Source organism: Sus scrofa, chromosome 12 (assembly GCF_000003025.6).
Source record: "Sus scrofa isolate TJ Tabasco breed Duroc chromosome 12, Sscrofa11.1, whole genome shotgun sequence".
In the NCBI taxonomy this organism is placed as follows: domain Eukaryota; kingdom Metazoa; phylum Chordata; class Mammalia; order Artiodactyla; family Suidae; genus Sus; species Sus scrofa.
This window is the reverse complement of record NC_010454.4, coordinates 3,691,019-3,709,340: the sequence shown is the minus strand read 5'-3', so window position 1 is coordinate 3,709,340 and position 18,322 is coordinate 3,691,019. Positions and strand designations below refer to the sequence as shown.

Below are 18,322 nucleotides of genomic sequence, written 5' to 3'. Positions count from 1 at the left end.
GGGGCAGAGGTAGGTCCCTGTGGAGCCACCAGATGATGGCGACTTGCACTCTCCTTCTTTAAAACAGCCGCCAGCACAGCCCCGCTCCCATCACAGTTGTGAGGCTCTATGAAATAGGTCTCTAAATCCCTGTCATATTCACGGCTTTCTCCTCACTGTTTACCTCTGGACCTAAACAGTCACTGCCAAGGCTCTGTCGACACCCCCTGAGCACCCCTCGCTGCTCCTCACTCAAAGCTTCCAGACATGGGAGTTCCCGTCGTGACTCAGTGGTTAACAAATCCGACTAAGGACCATGAGGTTGCGGGTTCGATCCCTGGCCTTGCTCAGTGGGTTAAGGATCCAGCGTTGCTGTGAGCTGTGGCTCAGATCCGGCATTGCTGTGGGTGGCTGTGGTGTAGGCTGGTGGCTACAGCTCCAATTAGACTCCCAGCCTGGGAACCTCCATATGCTGTGGGTGCGGCCCTAAAAAGACAAACACACAAACAAGGAAAGAAAAGAAAAGAAAAGAAAGGAAAAGATTTCACTTATGAGGAGGTGGAGGCTCACCCTTGGGCTTCAGGTTCCCCCCACCCAAGTTTGCCAAATGTAGTAAAACAAACCAGCAAGAGACTGGGTGCCACATTCAGTGCGAGTTTCAGAGAAATAACATACATTTTGTAGGGTAAGTATATCCCTTGCAACAGATGGGATATACTTATACAAAGGGGTAGTCATTGTTTGCCTGAAATGCACATTTAACTGAGCATTTTCTCTGGCAGCCCTAGTCCCTCCACCCTGTAGACTTCTTGCAGTGCAGCTGCCTTTTTTTTCATCCTGCCTTTCCCGGAGCTGAAATGACTTCTTCTTTTTGCCTTTGATAGCTTCCCAATTGCAGCAGTAAAAAAATTCTTGTCAGCAGGATGATTGAAAATTTAACTACACAGGGAATCATTTGTTTTATTTGTGTCTTGTCCGAGGCCTAAGATGGATTTCCAGTCATAGCTCTGCCGTTTGGGATATTACCTGGGGGCTGGTGCTCGGCAGGCATTTTACTCTCATTTGTATGAGGTGCCTCTGTAGCCTGAGTAGAATATTCGTTCGTGTTTGGGGCCCAGCAGTAACATTTATTCCCCCCAATTTTGCTGCAGTGAGTTCTTAGTGTTTTACCGTTTTTCTATTGCCATAAATTTATATTCTACAGAATTATGACACTATTCAGCTACTCACGGGCTTATTATTTCGGTTTGTGTTTTCAAGCCAAGGAAATAAAATTTACTCCCAACAATACAGCTGCAATTTTACGTTCTGAAAACTGCCTGAAAATAATCAACATTATAAGAGCATGCCTGTGAAACACGTAAAACATCCTTCTCAGAAAAAGTGGGTCCTTCTGTGTCTCCCCTGATGGGACTGGTGGGGTTGGGAGCCCAGCCTAGCAGTTGGGGTCCCCGGCGGGGCAGACTTCAAAAGGGTGAAGCAACTTCTTTGCAGGCCGCCTGGAGAGCAAGTTGCTAACATTTCAGAGCCTCGGGAGCCCGTGAAATGGGAACAAAAGCGCGGACTTAGAAGGGCCGGTCAGGGGGCCAGGTCGTAGGTGGCCTCTCTTTGCGTGTCCCAGATGTATCGGTTTTGTGGGGTTGCCTGAACAAACTACTGCAGGATGGGCAGCTTTTATCCGCGGAAATTGATCCTCCATGGTTTTGGAGGCCAGGAGTCTGGAGTCAAGGTGTCAGCGGGGTCGTGCTCCCTCCAAAGCCTCAAGGCCAGTGTCCTTCCTCGTCTCCTCCAGCTTCTGGGGCAGCAGGCGTGGCTTGGCTTGTGGCCGTGTCCCTCTAGTCTGTGCCTCTGTGTGTCTCAGGTCTCTCTCTGTGTCTCTGCATCTCTCTCCTCTCTCTTTTTTTTTTTTTTTTTTTTTTTTTTTTTTTTTTTTTTTTTTTTTTGCTTTTTAGGGCCATACCTGCAGCATATGGAAGTTCCCAGGCTAGGGGTCGAAGTTCCCAGGCTACACCACAGCCACAGCAACTCGGGATCCAAGCCGCATCTGTGACCCACACCACAGCCACGGCAACGCAGCATCCTTAACCCACTGAGTGGGGCTAGGGATTGAACCCACATCCTCATGGATATTAGCCAGGTTCATTACCGCGGAGCCACAGTGGGAACTCCAATTCTGAGTGTTTCTGGGATGGTGTTTCTAGAGGCGATTACGGGTTGACTGGGGACTGAATGAAGAGCCCGCCCTCACCACGGCAGATGGGCATCGTCCGGTCTCTTTGGGGCCTGAATTGGCCAAGACTGCATCTTTCCTCCCTTTACCTCTTCTCACCCAGGAACATTGGAGCTTCTGGCTCTCGACAGCTGTGACTCCGGACTGACACCAGTGGTGTCCTGGTTCTCAGGCCTTTGGCCTTGGACTTGGGGTTTCCTCAGTTCTCCTGGTTTTCAGGTTTAAACCTTGAACTGAGTTCTACAATGGCTTTGCTGGTTCTCGACCCTACAGAGCGTGGACTGTGGGACTCCTTGGCATCTGTAACTGTGCAAGCTTCTTCTCGTTATCACTCCTTTCTAAGGTCAATCTATGTATTGATTTGTCTATAGATGAGTCTTCAGCTGATCGTGTGCACTTACGAGTATTTTTCAATGGTGAATAGTGAATATTTTTCGATACCATGTGCTGTTGGTTGAATGAAGAGTATGGAACTGAGGAAAAGTTGAGTTGACTCCGAGTTATCAGTAGCATAAAGCAAGTGTTTTGTTATCCATCCCGATGGGTTAGAAGGAAAAATGCTATGCAAGGAGTTCCCGTTGTGGCTCAGCGGGTTAAGAACCCAACATAGTGTCTGTTGGGATGTGGGTTCCACCCCTGGTCTCACTCTCAGTGGGTGGTTAAGGATCCAGCATGGCTGCAAGCAAGCTGTGGCATAGGTTGCAGGTGCGGCTCGGATCTGGTGTGGCTGTGGCTGTGGCGTAGGCTGGTAGCTGCAGCTCAGGTTGGATCCCTAGCCGGGAACTTCCATAGGACCCAGGTGTGGCCATAAAAAGAAAAAACATCATATATATATATATATATACATTCTTTTTCTCACACTATGCTGTATAGGAGAAATTGACTCAGCACTGTCAATGAACTATATCATAAAAAATAAATTTAATAAAAAAAGAAAAAAATCTATACTGGTCTTCCTTGATAAGGAGAGACAGCAGTTTTTAGAGAAATAATCTCAAGGATTTTCTCCACCCCACAAAAGATAAGATTTTTTTTTTTTTTGTCTTTTTGCTATTTCTTTGGGCCGCTCCCGCGGCACATGGAGGTTCCCAGGCTAGGGGTCTAATCGGAACTGCAGCCACCGGCCTACGCCAGAGCCACAGCAACGTGGGATCCAAGCCGCGTCTGCAACCTACACCACAGCTCACGGCAACGCCAGATCGTTAACCCACTGAGCAAGGGCAGGAACCGAACCTGCAACCTCATGGTTCCTAGTCGGATTCGTTAACCACTGCACCACGACGGGAACTCCTGATAAGATTTTTAATGTGGCTTAGAAATACTAAAAAAACTATGTTAAATGACTATTCTATTTTTATTTTCTTCTGTCTTTTGGGGCTTTAGGGCCACACCCGTGGTATATGGAGGTTCCCAGGCTAGGGGTCGAATTGGAGCTGCAGCTGCCGGCCTGCACCACAGCCACAGCCACGCCAGATCCGAGCTGCATCTGTGACCTACAGCTCATGGCAACACTGGATCCTGAATGCACTGAGCGAGGCCAGGCGTCAAATCTGAGTCCTCATGGATACTAGTCAGGTTCATTAACCGCTGAGCCACAGCAGGAACTCCCTGACTACACTATTTTAGTATTTTTTTTGGGGGGGGTCTCTCTCCTGGCCACAAGTAGATTGACTCACATAGGACAACCACCCACTCATGACAGGCACAGGTTGGTGAAGATGAGAGGGTAACACTCTTTGGCCAAGTGGACGACACTTTCCAGAACTGGGGACCTTGCCTTGTGCACCGAGACCCTCTCCCGGGACACACGATGCCCGGAAGCTGAGACTAATGGGAGCACCAGGGGAACCATGAGAAACGCTCATGCCAGGGTCCCCGCCATTTATCATGGGTCTGTGTTCCCTTGACATGGTGCCCGACCTGGATTTCAGAACCCAAGTGCCCAGAAGTGCTTTGGACCGATACACCCAACGACACAGGTGGACGGCAATCATATAGAACGACTCCTCGTGATAGAACGTCTTATTGCCCCAGCGAGGACGCGGGCTGGAGCAAAGCCAGATGGCCCTGGACCTCCAAAGCCCCTCATCAACTCCATCAGCTCCTCCCGCAGCTGGGCAAGTATCCCCAGGCCGAGGTCCTCTAGAGCTCTGACTCTCCCGGGGGCCGGGATAAAACTCATCCTTTCAGCGGGGCAGCCCAGCCGTGTGACTCAGCAGCTTCTCCATCACGACCGTGGAGAGGAGGTTCCCACCTAGGCTGGTGGACCTGAGCTGGGAGCAGCGGCTCAGGGCAGGCAGGATGGCCTCCTGGTGGGGGTCCTTGATGCCACACGGCTCCAAGTGCAGTTTCTAGAGAATCCCTGCAACGTTCTCCTGCAGAACTGGGATGAGATCAGGACTCTAGGTGGTCAGCTTGATGCCACTCAGATCCAGGTTTTTTGCTGACGGATGCTCGCACACAGAGACAGACGGGTCAAGCCTGCTTCGTTAGCAGCCCGTGAGTTATTGCAAGGTGGTCCCAGGAGATCTCCAGGCATCTGGGGAACAAAACTGCAAATAGGTCAGAGAAACGCAGTGGTGGCTGAGTTAAATTTGAAGCCTCAGTGATTTGCCCAAAGCCAAGGTCCTAACTGCCCTGGGAAAGTCAATACCCAGGAAGACCAGTCTCATTTTAGCCTGAGCCCTGTCTTCTGCTGCGATGGCTAAATGAACCAGAACATGCTCAGAGCAGAGAAAGCCTGACGCAGCGTCCCCGTCAAGAGTGGGCATCATTGAATTTCAGTATTAGGAGACCAAACAGAAAATGCTCTCAGCTCTCAGTCTCCCTTTAGCTCCCTACCTGGACCCCAGACCCCCGTATCTCAGGCCGGGCGAGGCTTCGGAGCGACGTGCCTAAAGAACCGCCCTATGTGCTTGGGCTGTGGGATGGAAATCCTATGAAATCAGATTGTTGTGATCATTATACAACTACAGATGTGATAAATTCATTTGAGTAATAAAAAAAATGAAAAGAAAGAAAGAAAGAAAGAAAGAAAGAAAGAAAGAAAGAAAGAAAGAAAGAAAGAAAGAAAGAAAGAAACGAACCACCCCGGGGAGAGGTTCCACAGCGTCAACTGGGGGCCCCGTCGCCAGGGCTCCCTTCCCACCCCTGCACCATCTGCCGGCCGCCTACCAGCTTTTACTCTCCTTTTGGCTCCTGCTCCAATACCATCATCTGCAGAAACAGAAACACTCATTCTTTTTCTTTTTTGTTTTGATTTTTAGGGCCGCACCCGTGGCATAAGGAAGTACCCAGGCTAGGGGTTGAATCAGAGCTACAGCTGCCGGCCTCCACCACAGCCACAGCCACATGGGATCCAAGCTGCATCTTCAACCTACACCACAGCTCACGGCAAGGCCAGATCCTTCACCCACTGAGCGAGGCCAGGGATTGAACCCGCAACCTCATGATTCCTAGTCAGATTTGTTTATGCTGTGCCACAATCGGAACTCCATCTTTTTTTTTTTTTTTTTTCCTGGCTACACCTGTGGCATAGAAAGTTCCCGGGCTAGGGGTCAAGTCAGAGCTGCAGCTGAGGCCTGTGCCATAAGGATGACAACACCTGATCCGAGCCACATCGGCGACCTTCACCACGGTTTCTGGCCATGAGCAAGACCAGGGATCAAACCTGCATCGTCACAGAGACAAGGTCGGGTCCTTAAACCCCGAGCTGCAGGGGGAACGACTGCAGATGTGCTCTCTTTTAGCCTCTCCGGGGGCAGGTGGGGCCGAGTCATTTTAGGCTTCGGTTTCTCAGACCCTCCTCCTTCCAGGAGGCGTTTCCCAGCGTGAACTCGGCGATGCCTCCGCACTTTTGCATTGGCATCCTTAGAACCTCTGGTTTCCCCATGACTCTTCGTGTTCCCTGACCCTGCCAGTATCTTCTGGGGGTGCTCCGGACCCCACCCGGCTACCTGGCTCAGACTCACCTGGGCCGATCCTCTGGGCAAGCAGGACATCACTCATCCAGTGCTGCCTGGAGGGTCCCCCCCGGGGCGGCTTCTGCAGCGGCTCCCCCAAAGGGAAGCACCCCAAGGGCCAGGCCCGCACGCGGGCCTTCGGGGCCGTAAAAGGCCTTTATGAACAGTGGTGGGATGCGCTCTGTGGGCGGCTCCTCCAGAGCAGCGCTGCCCAAGCCCTCATTCCTCAGCAGGTCCGGGGGTCTGCGTGGGGTCCAGGCGCCCACTCTGACTTTGCTGCGAAAGGCATCCTGTTGCATCTTGGAGGAAACAACACGTCTCTATCAGGCCACGGGGAGGGCATACCTTCATCTGCCTGCTCCCCCCCTTTTCGAAAGAACAAACTCCTGGCTGAAGTTATTGCTCCGGAAATCAAGGAAGACCCTCAGTTTCCCCTCGTTCCAGTGGGCACCAGGCAATCATGTTTTCTACGCTGGCATCCGAACAGTTGTCTCTCAAGTACCGAGGGGGAGGAACGCCAAGGTTCCAATCTGCTTTGCTGAAAGCGTGTCCCACTGGAAACGGGGCACCGGAGACCTCGATGCCGACCCCGGTGTTGAGGGGAAGCACTTGCAGGCCATTATGCCGAGGCCGAAGCCAAAGGAATGGGATTTCGTGTGGTGACACAGCCTGCCCCTCGGTCACCGAAGCAAACCCAGATGGTCGTGGCAAAGGAGATGGTCCTAAAATAAATGCCATTAAAAAAAAAAGAAACAGGAGTTCCCGTCGTGGCGCAGTGGTTAACGAATCCGACTAGGAACCATGAGGTTGCGGGTTCGATCCCTGCCCTTGCTCAGTGGGTTAACGATCCGGCGTTGCCGTGAGCTGTGGTGTAGGTCGCAGACGCGGCTCAGATCCCGCGTTGCTGTGGCTCTGGCGTAGGCCGGTGGCTACAGCTCCGATTAGACCCCTAGCCTGGGAACCTCCATATGCCGCGGGAGCGGCCCTAAAAAGCCAAAAACCACACACCCCCAAAGAAACACCTAAATATTAAAAAAAAAAAAAAAAAAAAAAAAAAAAAAAAAAGGAGTTCCCATCGTGGCTCAGTGGCAACAAACCCGACTGGTTTCCATGAGGACGCAGATTTGATCCCTGGCCTCGCTCAGTGTGTTAAGGATCCCGCGTTGCTGTGGCTGTGGTGTGTGCTGGCAGCAACAGCTCTGATTTGATCCCTAGCCTAGGAACATCCATGTGCCACAGGTGTGGCCCTAAAAAGACACCCAGGATGCAGGTTCCATGCCCAGCCCTACACAGTGGGGTTAAGGAATCGGTGTTGCTACAGCTGCGGCAAAGGTCATGACTGCGGCTTAGGTCTGATCCCTGGCCTGGGACCTCCACGTGCCTCAGGGCAGCCAAAAAAAAAAAAAAAAAAAAAAAAAAAATTACACTATAGTTCATGAAGTGAACCACAAAATATCTTATATATAAAGAAAAAAACCCCAGAGGTTCCCATCGGCTCAGTGGTTACAAATCTGACTAGGATCCACGAGGAGGCAGGTTCAATCCCTGGCCTTGCTTAGTGGGTTAAGGATCCGGTGTTGCTGTGAGCTGTGGTGTAGGTGGCAGATGTGGCTCGGATCTGGTGTTGCTGTGGCTGTGGTGTAGGCCGGCGGTTGTAGCTCGGATTCAACTCCTAGCCCGGGAACCTCCGTATGCCGTGGGTGTGGCCCTAAAAAGCAAAAAAAAAGGGGGGGGGAACCCCAGTTGTATATTTTTCACTAAGAAGATGATTGGATTGCTTAAGATATTTTTGAATGACATAAACTAAAGCACATTCAGATGTCAGGATTCAGACAAAATTAAACTATGGAGGCACAATCTTAAATTTGCTCATCTGCAAAGAAATAATTTTTAAAATCTCTCCCTGCTGCCCTGAGCCATACGCTACCATTCAAGACCAGCTGACATGGGGAAGAAGAGGGGGACCTTATCTGAGCTCGGTAACTTACTGCTCTGATGCTGCTGTCGGAGTCGTCAGACCTCAGATCCTGGGGACACCCCAGCCAGAGACTCTAGAGCCGGAAGATTCTGTATCTCTTCTTTGGGATCCGAGGCTTTTCTAATCCCAGCATCCCTCCTTCCAAACACTGACATCCAATCAGAAAGTGCTACCTTGGAGTTCCTGTCGTGGCGCAGCGGTTAATGAATCTGACTAGGGACCATGAGGTTGCGGGTTCGATCCCTGGCCTTGCTCAGTGGGTTAAGGATCCGGCATGGCCGTGAGCTGTGGTGTAGGTCGCAGACATGGCTCGGATCCCGCGTTGCTGTGGTGTAGGCCATCAGCTGTGACTCCGGTTCGACCCATGGCTTGGGAATCTCCATATGCCGCGGGAGTGGCCCTAGAATTGGCAAAAAGCCCCCCCCACAAAAAAAGTGCTACCTGATTAGATTCCAGAATATACCTCACATGAAAAAATGCTCAACATCACGAATTATTAGCGAAAGGCAAACCAAAACTACAAGGTACCACCTCACACCGGTCAGAATGGCCATTGATAACAAGTCATCAAATTGCCAGTGCTGGGGGGGTGGCGAAAAGGGAACCCTCCCTCCCTGTTGGTGGGAATGTCAATTGGTACAACCACTATGGAAAACAGATGGCGGTTCCTCAGAAAATTAAATCTAGAACTACGCTATGGTCCAGCAATCCCACTCCAAGGCACATATCTGGACAAAACGTTCATTCAGAAAGATCCCTGCAGGCTCCCCTTGGGGTTCCGCTGCAGCCCAGGGGCCAAAGTGCCTTCGTGTGGCTTCTTGTCTGCTGCTGAGTCAGACGTGAGCAGCTGCTGCTTCTGGGGCCACTAGAGGGAGACCTTCGTGGCCCAGCGTCGTGCTCGGCCAAAGCTACTGCGTGCAGCTGCCAGGCATCACAGTGGTGAGAAAGGCCGGATCAAGGGTGTTCCTGTGTGCGCAAGAGAAAGCCTCTGTGTGTGTGTGTGTGTGTCCTACCTGGCGGGAGTGGCGTGGCGCTGGGCAGTGGCCTGGCTTCCCGCATGTGGAGGTCTGGTCACTGTTGGCGGCTGAGACTGACTTGGAGGCTGGGGGGACGCGGTGGGCGCTGGCATCCAGGCAGGCAGTTCAGCAAAGAAGAGCCACCCAGGCTGCAATGAGGGCACGTACTGGGAGCCTTTTCCATGCCCTGTGCTGTGCTAAGCATTCCGTGTAAATGATGGGAAACAGCCCTATTCATATAAGATCCACTTCACAGGTGAGGAAATTGAGGCCCAGGGAGCCTGAGCTAGAGGTTTAACCGAGACACAGGATGCAAAGGGCTCTTGGCTCCTCACTGTGCGGCCTCAGGCCCTGGGTGAGTCCTGTGTGCCCCTGAGGTGCCCGTTGCAACGGCCTTGCCCCCCCCCCCCACCCCGTCGTGACTTTCTCCCCTTCTCCTTCTGGGCATGCCCAGGGGGACCCTGTGCTGGACTGAACGCTCTGCTGTCAGAAATTCTCGATGCTTCTGACCCCAGGGCCCTGAGCTGTCATTCTGCCCTGGGCCCTGCACCCTGGCAGCTGGGCCAGCTCCCCTGTCCCTGTCCTGTGTCATCAGGTGCAGCAGGCAAGGAACCACCTCCATGGGAAAAGGGTGCCAAGGGCCGCCCTTCGCCCCAAGGGGCAGCCCTTCTTTCTCACGCTCTTGGCAGTTGGCTCAGTTGCCCCCACAAACCATAGCTGAATGTGGGAGGCCCCCGGGGTGCAGTGGTGCCACTCCTGAGCCCACATCCATCCATCCACCCTGGCTGTCAGCCGGGGTCTCGGCCCCCACCATCTATTATGCTTGCAAGTCCTCCCCAGCCCCCCGTTCACCCTGGCAGGAGCCCCAAGGTACCACGCGTGCCGCAGCCTATGACGGGCAGACCATTTGCCAAGAGAGATTCTCACACTTCCAGTGGAAGCCTGTGTCTGGGCCGGACAGGCCTGTCACTCACCTTCAGACCCGCATCTCTGAGCACCCACAGCATCCGCCTCCTGCAGCCCGAGGGGCCCGGTGGGGCCGTCCAGCTGGCAGCTTTCTTTCTTCACCCCTGGCTTCTGGGCTGGGCCCCTGCCCTCTGGCCCAGCCTGACCGGCCAGGGTGAACGGCCTCTGGGGCAGGCGGTGTTCTGGGAACAGGCGGTGTCCTGGCCAGGAGAGCAGCCAGAGCTGGAGTCGAATGGGAGGCCTCTCTGAGGTCCACCCAGGGCCCCGAGATCTTCGGCAGGTGCTGTGGACACTCGCCTGTTACAGACCGCCCGAGAGGGGCCTGAGGTCACAGAGGCCTATCTCTGCCACCCTGTCACCTCCACCGCCTATTACAGACTGCCCGAGAGGGGCCTGAGGTCACGGGGTAGGAGGGAACAGGGGCCTGTTCCTGCCTCCCTGGCACCTCCACCAGGGTGGCCTGGTCCAGCTGCGTCCCTCACACCTGCCCCCACTCTTCTCTGATCTGAGAATTCACCTCTGGGTCTGCCAAGTGTCCCGAGTCAGGCTTCAAAAGGACGTGAGAGCCACAGCTCCCAGCCGAGCCTGGTCCCCCGCCTCTCTTCAGATCACGTCCTGGGCCCCACGCCACAGCTTGGTGGTCCCAGCTGTCGCCTCCGATGGGTCTCGCCCTCCTGCTTTAGTTTCTGCCTTTGGCTTGGCTTCCTCTCCAGGAAGAGCAACTTCAGCTGCTCAGAGGGGCTCTTCCCTTATTGCTGGGACCCTCTGCTCTTTCTTCCCCTATGTGTTAAAACATTCGAGTACCGCTGATTTATAGTATCGGCTTAGTTCCAGGTGTAAAGCACAGTGATTCAGGTATACATCTGTCTGTCTGTCTGTCTATCCTTTTTCAGATTCTTTTCCCTCGTAGGTTATTATAAAATAGTGAGCGCAGTTCCCTGAGCTATACAGTCGGCCCTTACGGATTATCTATACATAGTGGTGTGTGTGTGTGTGTTTATCCCACCCTCCTAATTTACCTCTCCTCCACCCCCTTTCCCCTTTGATAAGTTTCTTTTCTATGTTTGTGAGTCTCTGTTTTATAAAGAAGCTCATGTGTGTCTTTTTTGAGGTTCCGCATATAAGTGATCTCATATAATATTTCACTTATTTCTAGGATAAGTGAAGGGCCATCGTGTGGCTGCAAATGGCTTTATTTCATTCTTTTTTATGGCTGAGTAGTATTCCATTGTATGAATACACCGCATCTTCTTGTCCACTCTCCTGTCGATGGACGCCTATGCCACTTCCATGTCTTAGCTAATATTGTAAATTGTGCTGCCGTATCTTTTCCAATTGTGGTTTTCTCTGGATCTATGCCCAGGAGTGGGACCATTGGATCATATGGTAACTCTGTTTTTAGTTTTATAAGGAATCTCCATACTCTTCTGTATCGTCCCTCTGCCAGTTTACATTCCCACCAGCAGCGCAGGAGGGCTCCTTTTTCTCCACACCCTCTCCAGCCCTTACTCTTTGCAGATTTTTTTCTTCTTTGTTGGCCACCCCAAGACATATGGAGTTGCCGGGCCAGGGATCAGATCCAAGCTGCAGCTGTGAACTCTGCTGCAGCTGCCGCAACGCCCACTGTGCCAGGCCAGGGATCAAACCTGCATCCTGATGCTGCAGAGACACTGCTGGTCCCATTGCGTGACAGTGGGAACTCCGTTTATAGAGGTTTTTTGTTTGTTTGTTTGTTTTTTGCTTTTTAGGGCTGCACCTGAGGCATATGAAAGACCCCAGGCTAGGGATCTAACTGGAGTTGTAGCCCCTGGCCTACGCCACAGCCACAGCAATGCCACATCTGAGCCACATCTGTGACTTACACCACAGCCCACGGCAACACCAGATCCTTAACCCACTGAGTGGGGCCAGGGGTCAAACCCACACCCTCATGGATACTAGTCAGGTTCGTTTCCACTGCGCCCGCAACGGGAACTCCTAAAGACTGTTTTAATGATGGCCATTCTGACCGGTGTGAGGGGATACTGGTAGTTTTGGTTTGCATTTCTCTAATAATTAGCCATGTCGGGCATCTTTTCATGTGCCTGTTAGCCATCTGTATTTCTTCTTTGGAGAAATGTCTTTTTAGACCTTCTGCCCGTTTTTTGCCTTTATAATTTTATTTATTTTATTTAATTAATTTATTTTTTGCCTTTTTTTTTTCTTCTTCTTCTTCAGACCGCACCCAAGGCATGTGGAGGTTCTCAGGCTAGGGATCGAATCAGAGCTGCAGCTGCCGGCCTGCACCACAGCCACAGCAACACCAGATCCTTAACCCACTGAGCAAGGCCAGGGATCGAACCCACATCCTCATGGATACTAGTTGGGGTCATTAACCACTGAGCCACTACAGGAGCTCCCTAATTTTTATTTCATATTGGCGTATAATTGATTTACTTTTCTGCCCATTTTTTGGATAGTTTTTTTTTTTTATATTGAGCTGTATCTTTCCTTCCTTCTTTTTCTTTCATTTATTCACTCAACAAGCATTCATTAATCACCTATTTATGGACACGCTGTGCTGCGACGGGTGTCCTCTGGGAGCTTGTAATCATAGAAACTTAGGGCCCTCCCTGCCCCATCCTTCTGAGAGGGGACTCGTTGCTTTTCTCCCCACTTTCCTCATTGACGCAGCTCTACCCACAGGGTGAGCCTTGATTGGTTTGAGCCAGTTTAAAAACATCTCAGCCCTTTGGTCACAGTAATTCAGGTTGTGTACCCCACTCGGGCCAGATGGGCGCCCTAGGATGTAAACCCTGCTTTGGCTTTAGCTGGCAGTAGATGTGTTCTTTGTCTGCTGGATTTGAACCTGAAGGTGCATACCTTTGGGGCTGCTCAAAGGTATCTTTCCACCAGGTGGGAGAGCCTGGGAGGATGGAGCTGGTTCCCAGGAGGCAGGGCCCCTCTCATGGCCACCGCTTGGGCCCCTGGACGATTCAGATATGGGAGCTGACCACCGCCCCTTGAGGTCTAAGCCGGGTAGAACTTAGTTTTTTGGGTACTTGCCATCCAAAGCATCCTGGCAGACAGTTCTCTGTATCCCAGGAGTCAGTCTCTCCCAAAGGCTCACCCACAGGGAGCCTGCTGCTGGGCGAGGCAGCCCCCTTCACTTCTGGAACACTCTGGCTCAAGAACGTACAAATATTGGAGTTCCCTCGTGGTGCAGCAGGTTAAGAATCCAGCATTGTCACCGCCATGGCTCGGTTGCTGCTGTGCCACAGGTTCAATCCCTGGCCTGGGAAATTCTGCACGCGGAAGGCATGACCAAAAAATAAAAAGAATTTTTTTTAAAAAAAGGGCTGATAGTGACCCCAGAGCCTCCATTTTGCTTTTCTGGACTGTCTTCCTTTGCTCACGGGTCATCTTCTCCAACGGATGTCTCCAAAGTCCCAGCCCCTGGAACTCTCTGCCATCTCTGGCCAGGAACGCACCCTGGGAAATCTTGCTTCGTGCCACGCCCTTCTGGGTCTCTCCAGACTCCCTCTGCCACGGGTGTTTTCAACGCCCCACAAGCTCGTCCTGCTTGACCCTAACCTGGCCCTCGGGACAAAGTCACAGGGACGCGATGGCACAGGTCACGCTGCATGAGAGGTCCCCAGGGTGCTCCGAGAGATGGAGGCCTCCGAGAGGTCAGCGAGGGACCATAACTCGTCCAGGAGGCCGATGGAGCATAAACCGCAGGGAGGGGGCAGGACCCCCCACCTGGAACTGGGGGAGGAGCTCAGGCCAAAGGCTCAGTCCAGGAGGTGCACCGAGGTACCGCTGGGACACGGGGTTGGTAGATTCTGGACACAGCGAGGCTTCAGGCTCCCAGACCACGTGGGGATGGTCTGACACGTGGCGATCTCTCAACCACCACTGCGTGCGACCCCAGGACGGAGCCTCCCTCCTACAACGGGGAGAAGATCCCAGAAAGACGGCTAACCATGGGTCCTGGCCGGGCCAACGCCCCGCATGATCTTGGGGCTCAGCTGCCTGGATGGGGATGCTGGCCCTGGGCTGAGTTCCCGAGAAGCCCCGGGAGCAGCGCTCTGGGGACGCTTCCCATCCGTTGCAATTGGTACCGTTTTTGCTTGTTTGTTTGTTTTGTCTTTCGAGGGCTGCACCCGCAACATGTGGAGGTTCCCAGGCGAGGGGTTGAAGAAAAGCACATGCTGCTCTTCGCTTTTCGGGTGTTTGAAACGGTGAGGCGTCTGTCTGGAGCACAAGCAACGTGACGCGTGGATTAATATCGTTACGTGTTTTTGTGTATGTGGGTCTCTGACCTGGTTCTTGGCACAGAGCACCTAAAACCCCGGTAATTTCCTAAGCGGTGAGAACAGCAGGATTATCTTTTGTCCTAATATTTGGTCTCTGACCCCGGTTCCTGACGCAGGGCTCCTAAATCCCTTGGAATTTCCTGGGCAATCGTCACCCAGGCGACTCTGGGTGGGGACTGGTCACCAGAAGGACCAGACGGTGATTAGAAGCTGGGGACGTGCGGCCCATCCCCCGCCCTCCGGGAAGGGAAGAGGGGCTGGAAACGGGGTTAATCATCACGGCTGCCTGTGGGAGGACGGCTCCAGAACAATCCCCAAAGTGCAGGGTTGGGAGGGCCTCTGGGCTGTGACCACATCTACGTGCCGGGAGGGTGAGGCACCCTGGGGGGAGGGGGAGGACAGGAGGCCCCTTGCCGAGGACCCGCTCTGTCCTCACCTGTGTACCTCTTCGTGGCGGCTCATCTGGGCCGTCCTGCGTCCTTTCTCCTGTAATAAACCGAGTTCCGAGAGCTGTGCTGACGGGTGACGGGATCCAGAGGGAGGAGGACGTGGGAACCTCTGACTTGCAGCCAAGTTGAGCAGACGTGGTGGGTCACTCGGGGATCAAGCCCTTGGGCTCGGGCTCTGAGCGGGGGGGACAGTCTCACGGGCCAGAGGCCTTAACCTGTGGCGCTGTCTCCAGGTCGACAGTGTCGGAGTTGGGTTCAGCTGTAGGACGGCCATCTGGTGTCACGAGAATCGCTTGGTGGGGGAGTGTGGTGGGGGCGGGAGCGGCAGAGGGGGCCGGGTGGCAGATGCTCTGCAGACACCAGGGGACCAGGGTAGACACGGGGCCACAGGTGGGACAAAGGGTGGCTCTCGGGCAACCTTGACAAGGGCGGGGGGGGACAAAAGCCAGCCCGTGTGGACCAAGAAGATGCTGGGGGGGCCTGGGGGTGGGAAAGCAGAGCAGATGCCGCTTCGTGGGAGTTTCTCTGCCCAGGGGGCAGGAAGGGAAGCTGAGAGCAGAGAGCGGGGTCCTGGGAGGGACCCTGAGCCGGGAGGTAGCCCAGTATGTCTGGGGTGGGCAGCGAAGGATGGAGGGACGAGACGGGGAGGTGATGGTGAGAGGGGAGAAGGGACAGTCCCTCTGGGGAGGGTGCCACCCGCTGGGGATGGACTGGGCTTTCTGATCATCAGTGAAGGAAGAGCCGAGGGAGGCGTGCGGAGAGAGGAAAGGTCCCTGCCCCCAGAACCAGCCAGGAGGGAGCGAGCTCCCGAGGGAGCTGACTCGGGAAAGGGTGTCAGACTCCCCGGGGGGGTCTCTGGACCCCCAGATCTAATCCGTACGTGACAAGCCTGCCCCTCGGCTGCTTGCAGGAGCGGGGAGTGGGGGGGACCATGCTTCGGTCTGCACCTGGACCCCTGCCTCCTCTTCTGGGCGTGTTCCACTCCCTTAGCCGCTGACGGTGGCAGGCCCGGAGTTCCTATGATATTTCTGCCAAGAGGATTGGAGGGCTGTCCCCAGGGAGAGCTGGGGCTCGGGGACCTCGGGCCTGCTTGCCTGGCCAGTGGGCCATTCCACTCAGGTGGAATATTCTTTGGGGAGACCTGGGGGACCTTTGGGAGAAGTGCTGGAGTCCCTGAGCCATCCCTGGCTTGCGCCCAACTAGTAAGGAGCAAAGGACAAGCCACTGAGTGGAAAGAGACCGTTGCACTGCGTACAGTTGCTGAAGCACCCAGATCCAGAATATGCAGACCTGTCAACAGCAGTGGGACAGACAGTGGGAGCAAAAGGAAAACGGGCAAAAGATTCCAGGAGTTCCCACTGTGGCACAGAGCGTTGGGGACCCGGCTCGTCTCTGGGGAGGTGCAGGTTCCATCCCCGACCCAGTGCGGTGGGTTAAGGATCGGTCATTGCTGCAGATGTGGCGTAGGTCGTAGCTGCAGTTTCCCTTCCATTCCAGGCCCGGGAACTTCCATAAGCTGCGGGTGTAGCCAAAAAAGAAAAAAAGATTAAAGATCCGGCTCTGGTGCTGTCACTGCTGTGGCTCAGTCACTGCTGTGGCTTGGGTTCGATCCCTGGCCCAGGAACTTCCGTGGGTCACAGGCACAGCCAAAAGAAAGCCAACCAGGCGATTTTAATATTCTCCTTTCTGCTTCTCTCTGTGGTCCAGCTTTCTACAAAGATCATCTATTACATATGTAATTTAAAATAAAGCATCATTTCAAAGTCCATTGTCTCTGAGTCAATATTTGCCCTTCTGGGACCCCCCCCCGCCCCCCGAGGAAATAACCCCGCATGAAGGATGAGTGGTTCAGAAAGGACACGATTCAGTGGAGCAGATTCGAGGCTCCCCTCGAAAACCCTCCCTCCCCCACCCCCAGCACATTTTCCAGGGGGAGGCCTGAGACCCCAGAGCAGGCGGTCGGTGCTGGGCCATCAGCCGCCTTGGAAACTGAAAAACAGTGGGCATAGCTTGTCTCCGCTGACCCAGCTGCCATGCTGTTTGCCAGACTCAATGACTTCTTAGATCTCCCCAAGAACTCTGTGGGGACAGCCACTCTTATCGTCCCCTATTTCAGGTGAGGCGTATGAAACTCACCAAGCACAGGTAACCTGCCACAACAGGGCAGAGCCAGGACTCCAAGCAGGCTGAGTCCCCCGTGTGGCCGGTCCAGCCTGGTCTCACGCCCTTGGGTGCCTCCAAGCAGCCATACCTACCCTCTTCCTCCTCAGAAACAGAATCTTGGCCCTGGGGATGAATAGGGATGGGCCTATACCAGTCATACCAACCCCTTCTTCTTTTTCCAGGGATTGGTCCAGAGTGATCATGAGACCCAGGCCTGCCAATCAAATGCAAGGGGAGTGTCTCTGTGGCTTCTGAGAAGTTCAAGGAGAAATATGTTTTGCTTGCTCCCCCTTTCCTCTTACTCGGTGCACTGTCATTTCATGAGGGTGTGATGCTTGGAGCTGTGGCAACTGTACTGTGCCCATGAGGAGCAAGCGCTCCATTACTAGGGTAACTCAAAGTCTGGATTTGATTTCTCAGGATGCAAGACTTTCAGCACTAACACTGGAAAAGTCTTGGATGGTTGGTCACCCTAAATTGGTAAGATAGGCTACCAGGGTGTGTATTGTGTAATAATACACGGGGATGATATTATGTAATAACAATAAATAGAGCGTAACCTTTAAACTTGTTTTTTTTTTTTTTTTTTTGTCTTTTTGCCATTTCTAGGGCTGCTCCCGCGGCATATAGAAGTTCCCAGGCTAGGGGTCTAATCAGAGCTGTAGCCGCTGGCCTACACCAGAGCCACAGCAACTTGGGATCCGAGCCACGTCTGTGACCTACACCACAGCTCACGGCAACGCCAGATCCTTAACCCACTGAGCAAGGCCAGGGATCAAACCCACAACCTCATGGTTCCTAGTCGGATTCGTTAACCACTGCGCCACGACGGGAACTCCAACCTTTAAACATTTTATACAAATATCAAAATCACTTTTAAAAAAACACAAAAAAATCCTGATTGTCTTTATGGTGGAAATGTCTGTTTTTTATTTTTTTGTCTTTTTAGGGCCGCTCCCCCGGCATATGGAGGGTCCCAGGCTAGGGGTCGAATCCGAGCTGTAGCCACCGGCCTACACCACAGCCACAGCCACGCCAGATCCGAGCCGCGTCTGCGACCTACACCAAAGCTTACAGCAATGCCGGATCCTTAACCCACTGAGCGAGGCCGGGGATCGAACCCGCAACCTCATGGTTCCTAGTCAGATTCGTTTCTGCTGCACCACGACGGGACCTCCTCCTCCTTTTTTTCTGACATTTCTTGGCAGCTGAGTGCTCACTGTTTCTCTCCTTTCCAGCCCCCCTCCTTGCCTCCCTCCCCCCACAAACTACAAGCCCCAA

General features: G+C 53.4%; 2 long non-coding RNA genes across 4 annotated transcripts; both read right to left on the bottom strand.

Annotated features, from left to right (window-relative positions):
* Window positions 630-11,180, bottom strand: LOC110255952. Of its 3 annotated transcripts, XR_002336948.1 has the most exons (4): window positions 10,140-11,180; window positions 9,163-9,314; window positions 6,181-6,470; window positions 630-4,748 (listed from the first exon to the last, which is right to left on the bottom strand). It is a non-coding gene; the product is annotated as an uncharacterized LOC110255952 (long non-coding RNA). The 3 variants fall into 3 exon arrangements; XR_002336949.1 differs by lacking the exon at window positions 9,163-9,314; XR_002336950.1 differs by lacking the exons at window positions 6,181-6,470; window positions 9,163-9,314.
* LOC110255951 lies at window positions 12,280-17,606 on the bottom strand. The gene is made up of 3 exons (XR_002336947.1): window positions 17,015-17,606; window positions 14,866-16,394; window positions 12,280-14,367 (listed from the first exon to the last, which is right to left on the bottom strand). It is a non-coding gene; the product is annotated as an uncharacterized LOC110255951 (long non-coding RNA).